The 7,901-nt window shown below is 34.3% G+C and overlaps 1 non-coding gene across 1 annotated transcript; it reads left to right on the top strand.

Annotated features, from left to right (window-relative positions):
- Nucleotides 1–1,073: 1,073 nt before the first annotated feature.
- On the top strand, nucleotides 1,074–1,158 carry TRNAG-UCC (transfer RNA glycine (anticodon UCC)). Its single transcript has one exon. It is a non-coding gene; the product is annotated as a tRNA-Gly (tRNA).
- Nucleotides 1,159–7,901: the final 6,743 nt, after the last annotated feature.

The raw sequence follows: 7,901 nt of genomic DNA, 5'->3' as shown, positions 1-7,901 counted from the left end.
AAAATAAATAAAAACGTGGAAAAAAATTAAAAAAATAAAATAAAAAAATAAAAGACCACAAAGTATCTGTTTTCCTATTAAGAGATATTATAGTCCCAAAATTTAGTCACACTAGAATGAACATTCATGATTACGATATACTTTGGTAAAGGACAATTGTGTTGGTGACTTAAAAACTGTGACCCGCTTTACTATTACTAGTGGCAATGGTAAACAACAGCATGGTAAATTTCCAAACAACAACAACAAGTTCAGGGTATATTTAATCATACAAAAATAATGCTTTATTTTTATTTTGCTTGATTTAAGTAAACATGGAGATCTAACTCATGGACTGTGAGACCATGACCTGAGCTGAAATCAGATGCTTAACCGACTGAGCCACTTAAGACCTCTATAATAATACATTATTTTTAAATGTAAAATGGAGTCATAGTCTGAGCTCAGATTACTGAAAATAGATATTTCATCTAGGTAAGCATCCAAAAGGACATCTGAAAGAAAATACAATCATGGACAAAATAATTCTTTGTAGTATAGGATTTTCCTGTGCATTTCTGGATGGTTACCCTGCCCACTACTCATAAGCAGCATCCTTCAATCATTGTGGCAATTATCTATATCCCGTATGTTTTCAAAGCACCCGTAGGTTAAGAACTACTCAGATGTATTCTCAGGAGATCTTTTAAAGATACACAGGAATTGTAGTAAGTAGGAAAAGAATTGCTAACCACAGGCAACACACACCTTCAAATTTACCAGTGAAAATTTCTCCAGAGAAGCCCTAATTTACACATCAACCACCAGTACATGTGAGTTTCCATTTCTCCACATCTATATCCATATATGATGTGGGTAAAATTTTTCATTTTTCATTTTTGGAAATTGATATTTCCATGGATGTTTGCTTTATTGAGCATTTATCTAATATATATCAACCATTGAAGTTTTTCCCAGTATTGAATATTAAAACCATGGTTTATAATAGTAAAAATCTGTTAACAACACAGATGTTTACCAATAGAGACACAATTAAATTATAACAATTATTAAAAAAAAAGCTATGCAGGGGCGCCTGGGTGGCTCAGTCGGTTAAGCGTCTGACTTCCGCTCAGGTCATGATCTCGCGGTCCGTGGGTTCGAGCCCCGCGTCGGGCTCTGTGCTGACAGCTCAGAGCCTGGAGCCTGTTTCAGATTCTGTGTCTCCCTCTTTCTCTGACCCTCCCCTGTTCATGCTCTCTCTCTGTCTCAAAAAATAAATAAATAAATGTTAAAAAAAATTTTTAAAAAGCTATGCAACCGTTAAAAAGAATAAAATACAACTGTCAGTACTGGCATTAACAAACTGATTAGACATGGTGATATTAGAAAATAAAGACACAGTCGGTTATGAAGAATATGAACTCATTCTGGTATGCATGTATATACATATGCAAATGTTAGAAAAATTCTTAGAGAAAAAAATCTTGGAGGTGTATATTTCAAATATAAGTAGTACTGTCCATTGGCAAAAGAAATCCAATTACATAGGATGAAGTGGCTTGTCCATCTTTTCTCTATTGTTTTATTTGAGATTTTCAATGTTTTGGGATACTGCTACTATTATATTTGTGTATCTTAGGTCTCCCAGATTCCAGAAGCTATGCTTACATACTAAATATGTACCCTTAATGATAGAAACATGTTCCCTTGCAAAAGCAAAAAACAAAAATCAGCAGTTTCATTTTTTATTTCCATAATTATTACTATTGTGTGTTGGCAACTGTGTTAACTGAAGCACTTCTTATATGATCATCTTGCCTAATACCATATGCCTAGTGAGATGACACAACATATACAAAGCCAATTAATTGGGCTATAGCATCTTATTCCAGCTTCTTTCACATCATACACACAGGGCATATTTCCCCTCTCTGTAACCATAGCTTGTGAAGCTAATAGCAGATGGCACATGCATATAAAGAAAAACATACTTTTCTAAGAAATTTTTGGAGCAGTATGTGTAATATATAATAATTCTACATAATAATATTTAATAATAATACAATATTAAATATACTTCTGTTAGCTTTATCTTAAAAGTATTAAAGAGTCTGTGGGTGGGAAGGGATTTATTTCTTCCTTGATTTTGAAGAAAAACTGTAGGCATTATTTTCTCCCCAATTATTCCCTTGATGGACATACCATTTGTAATGACCTACCAGAAGCTCAAAGACAGCAGAGTTAATAATAATTATAGTAACATATAGGAGGCACCTACTACCTCTCAGGCACTATTTCTAAGCACATTTTATGTGTTGACTCATTTAAGTCTCCCCAGAAACATCGATGAAGTAGGTATCATTAGTTTCACCTTACAGATAAGGAAATGGACACACAGAGAAACCATGCATCTTTGCCCTAGGTCCAAAGCCTGGTCAATTGTAGAACAAGAATTCAAAGCCAGGTGACATGATCTAGAGTCTTCTCTCTGAACCACTGAACTATAGTGCCCATAACTAAGACAAGTGACTGCAATCCTATGCTACGTTTATATATTATCAGGAATGTTATTTACTCTTTATGAGGTTGTCTTTGTTTTTCTTTCCCTGATGGATTCTCCAGAGGCTGATTATCTCTGCCTCCAAGACTTTCTTCAGCAACAGTCAGCTAGGGATTTATCCACTCAGGAGGAGGATTGTTATTTTGTGAGATTTCCCAAACAACTGAAGTAGAAGAGGCAGTATGTAATTTGTATTTCTTAAGGGGAGTTTGTGGAAGTTTCATATAAGAAAACTTATGAAAATAAAGTGTTATAGCTCTCTTACCACTTAGAAGCAACCTTGATCTATTTCCCTCCCCCACTCTCCACTCCCTGGAGAGAAAACATGATCTCTAAAGCTGACCTTTTGCTAACATAAAACTTGGCTAAACACTCCAGCCAGTTCTGTGTCAACATTTCCCTTATAACATTTTCAGGAAAAATTCCACTTAAATCCTTGCCAGTGTCCCCTGAAATTATGATGTAGGAGTCAGTGGATGGTGATACATACATGTACACTTCAGCCAACATTCATATTGCATGAATATTATTATTTTGGAATTTATAGTCTATTCTCTCCACTCATAATTTCAGAAAGATTTTTTGTGGAAAGAAGAAAAATTGAGCACATATGGTAATCTTAGATTTGTTTAACCCTCAAAAATACTGGCCAGTTATATTTATACTTTATCAGAAACTAATTTTATTTCATAGCAGTGGGAAAGCTGGGAACAAAAATGTTTTTCTTTATGACAAAGTCTATCATAATAAAGCAACAAAACTGTACTGTAGGGAATTAAGAGAAAACAGATGTGAATGCACACCCACATTTATTTCTTCTTTGTCTATAAGATTATCATTTTCCGCTCAAGCTCAGCTGTCAAGTAGAAAATATTTTCATTAAAGCAGAGTGAGTCGTGCAGTCATTCCTCTCCTAATAGGATATTCTACCTTAATTTATTTTATAATGTTCTTAATTAACTCATCTTTCTTAGACAAATAAGTTGACTGAAACTCAGCATACACAACAGATGATCACTGACTTGATCCACCGGGAATTCTTTGGCATTCCATCACAGATATCTCACTAATTCACAGAGATTTAGATACTTGTCTATGCCATGTGCAATCAATTTCTATTTAGGGTAGCTAGGGATGCAATATGTTTATACAAAGTCCCACTATCTTTAAATTTAGTTTAAAGAATGTGAGGGAAAAAAGGGAATATTCTATTGGATTGTTTAGTAATACTGCTTTGGGGATAACTATGCGAGTTTCATGAAATTCAATAACTCTTGAAACAATTTGAGTTCTGCTGACCCAGAGAAACTACTGTAATGTCCAATATCCTAAAGAAGTTGTTTTAACCACTTTATATGGTAGAATATCACTTAGGGCAATGTGTCATTTATTTAGTTGGGAAACAGATAAATAACCTCACATTCAATTTATCCAATAGAAGCAATCCACTGATTTCCAAGGCATGACCAAAGGGCTACAGCAGAAGTGTTAAATGAGGCTTCTCACCTTTTCAATGGCATAAAAACACTCACACTTCAGGTTTTTTTAATCATCTTGTACATTAGCAAAAGTAAGTAAAAAATGAATCAATACTTTAAATGTGAGGAGTGATATTTATGGCAATATTCTTCATCTAAATAAAAATGGGGTAGAGAAGATGGTTCGCATATTATCACACTAAAACCTAGTTATTTTCTCAATGAATCTGTTTTAGAATTTTAAATATAAATATAATAGTGATAATGTCAAAGATAATTGTACCTTTTTCCTGGATTCCAGTGTAAGGTTCCAAATGCCCATTGTGTAGGCGTATCCATTTCCTTTTTATTTTTTTAATGTTTATTTATTTTTGAGAGAGAGAGTGTGTGATATAGAATCTGAAGGAGGCTCCAGGCTCTGAGTTGTCAGCACAGAGCCCAACACAGGGCTCAAACTCGCAAACCGGGAGATCATGACCTGAAGGGAAGTGGATGCTTAACCGGCTGAGCCACCCAGGTGCTCCAGGCATGTCCAATTCTAAGTTATACTGTTACATCTTATTTAATATCTCCACTTCCTTTATCCCTAAAGCAGCATATTTTCTGGACTTCTCCATATTCATTGAGAATGCTCTCATTTTCTATTCACTTGTAGCTTACCTTATTTCCCTCATCCTCTAGATACAATTAGCAAGCATATTTTCTGAACTGTAGTTCAAGATATTCATTGAGTGTATTTCTTCCTCCCATCCCTATTTCTGGTTCTCTTGTCTTTAATTCTGAAAGAAAAACATCCTAGTTATCTTATTGGTTTTGGTGCAATTGTAAATGGGGTTGATTCTTTTTTTTAAGTGTATCTATTTATTTTTGAGAGAGAGAACGAGAGAGAGTGAGTGAGCAAGCATGTAAGCAGGGAAGGGTCAGAGAGAGAGGGAAATCCAGAGCAGGCTCTGTGCTATTAGATTATATTGAAAAATGGTGGGAGAGTGGACATCCTGGTCTTCTTCCCAACCATAGGGGAAAAGCTCTCAGTTTTTCCCCATTGAGGATGATATTAGCTGTGGGTTTTTCATATGTGGTCTTTATTATGTTGAAGCATGTTCCCTCTAAACCTACTTTGTTGAGGTTTTTTATCATGAATGGATGTTGTACATTGTCAGATGCAATTCCTGCATCTATTGAAATGATCATAGTTTCTAGAAATGATCATGAAATTGAAATGATCATCTATTGAAATGATCATGTTTCCGGAACTTTATCCATTTCTTCACTGTTGTCCAATTTGTTAGCATACAGTTTTTCATAATACTCTTTTACAATTGTTTGTATTTTTATAGTGGTGTTGGTTGTTATTTCTCCTCTCTTGTTTGTGATTTAATTTATTTGGGTACTTTATCCTTTCTTTTTGGTAAGTCTGACTAGAGGTTTAGTAATTCTATTAATTTTTTCAAAGAAAAAACCCCCTGGGTTCATTGATCTGTTTTATTGGTTTTTTAGTTTCTGTAGCATTTCTTTCTGCTCTAATCTTTATTATTTCCTTCCTTCTGCTGGCTTTTGACTTCATTGTTGTCCTTTCCCTATCTCCTTTAGGTGTAAGGTTAGGTTGTTTATTTGAGGTGAAAGACTTGTACTCTGAACACTATAAAACACTGATGAAAGAAATTGAAGATGACATAAAGAAATGGAAAAATATTCGATGTTCATGGATTGGAAGACTAAATATTGTTAAAATGTCTAAACTTCCCAAAGCAATCTACACATTTAAGGCAATCTCTATCAAAATACCAACAGTCTTTTTCACAGAGCTAGAACAAAAAATCCTAAAATTTGTATGTAATAACAAGACGCTCAAATATACAAAACAAACTTGAAAAAGCAAAGCAAATCTGGAGACATCACAATTCCAGACTTCAATTTATATTATAAAGCTGTAGTGATCAAAATAGTATGGTGCTGGCACAAAAATAGACACATAGATCAACAGAACAGAATAGAAAACCCAGGAAGGAACCAACAACTATGTGGACAATTAGTCTTTGACAAAGCAGGACAAAAATATCCAGTGAGAAAAAGATAGCCTCTTCAACAATTGTGTTTGGAAAACTGGACAGCAACATGCAAAAGAATGAAACTGGACCACTTTCTTACACCATATACAAAAATAAATTCAAAATGGATTATAGACCTAAATATGAAACCAGAAACCACAAAAATCCTAGAGCAGAACATAGTCAGTAAGGTCTTTGACATCAATGGTAGTAACATCTTTCTAGGTATGTCTCCTGAGGCAAGGGAAACAAAAGCAAAAATAAACTGTTGGGATTTCATCAACATAAAAGTCTTCTGCACAGCAAAGGAAATAATCAACAAAACTAAAAGGCAACATTTGAAATGGGAGAAGATATTTGTAAATGGCATATATGATAAAGTGTTAGTATCCAAAATAAATAAAGAACTTACCAAATTCAACACCCAAAAAATGAATAATCCAATTAAAAAATGGGCAGAAGACATGAATAGACATTTTTCCAAAGAAGAGAGCCGAATGGCCAACAGACATGAAAAGATGGTCAATATCACTGATAATCAGGGAACTATAAATAAAAACTACAATGAGATAATACTCACACCTGTTAGGATGGCTAACATCAGCAACACAAGAAACAACAAGTGGTGGCTAGAATGTGGAGAAAGGGTAACCCTCCTGCACTGCTGGTGGGAATGTAAACTGGTGCAGCCACTCTGGAAAACAGTATAGAGATTCTTCAAAAAGTTGAAAACAGAACTACCCTACAACCCAGCAATTGCACTACCAGGCATCTACCCAAAGAGTACAAAAATACTAATTAAAAGGGATACATGCATCCCCATGTTTATAGGAGCATTATTTACAATAGACAAATCATGGAAGTGGCCCCATGTCTATCAACTGACGAATGGATAAAGAAGATGTGATATATCTATCTATCTATCTATCTATCTATCTATCTATCTATCGACACACATATAGTGAAATATTACTCAGCCATAAAAAAGAATGAAATCTTGCCATTTGTAACAACATGGGTAGAGATAGATAGTATTAAGCTAAGTGAAATAAATCAGTCAGAGAAAGACAAATACTGTGTGATTCCACTCATATGTTGAATTCAAGAAACAAAACAAATGAGCAAAAGAAGAAAAAGAGAGAGAGGCAAACCAAGAAACAGACTCTTAACTTCTTAACTATAGAGAACAAACTGATGGTTACCAGAGGGGAGGTAAGTGGGGGATGGTTTAAATAGGCGATGGGGATTAAGGAGTGAACTACATTGTAATGAGCACAGTGTGTTGTATGGATGTGTGGAATCACTACATTGTATACCTGAGACTAAAATTACACTGAAATGTAAATAAAAACTTAAAAAATAAAAATAAATGAAATGTAAATTAAAAAAAGAAAAAGAAAAGAAAAAAATCCTAAAATTCAGATTGTATTTCCGTAATATATCTACAGGTGGAATGATGAAACTAAAGTTCGAGAGCAACAATGTCTTTCTGTGATTCAAACAAAGTGTAATAAGATATTAGCCTGGGAAATTGAAAAGGAACAGAGGACACTTCAGAAGTAGAATAAGCAGGTTTCAGTAGCTTTATTTAAGAACTACAAGGAGAAGAATAATTTATTAATGACATCTAGGCATAAGCTATTACTTTATAAGCAGCCCAAAGCAATGTTTTTCTCTATATGTAGCATCAGATTTAAAGAACTATTGGAATTGCTAGAAAAGTCCCCAGATCTTAAATCACAATAGAAATGGCCAAGGCTTGTGAACATGATGGTTTGTGTATCCTCTAAGCTATTAAAAATTCTTTACAAAAGAGGCATGTAATTTTTCTGT

Source organism: Lynx rufus, unplaced genomic scaffold, assembly GCF_022079265.1.
Source record: "Lynx rufus isolate CCGP_SWC_20201006 ecotype Redwood Valley unplaced genomic scaffold, mLynRuf1.p SCAF_6, whole genome shotgun sequence".
Lineage (NCBI taxonomy): Eukaryota > Metazoa > Chordata > Mammalia > Carnivora > Felidae > Lynx > Lynx rufus.
Note: the sequence above shows the minus strand (reverse complement) of the source record. Positions and strands in the feature narration are given on the sequence as shown.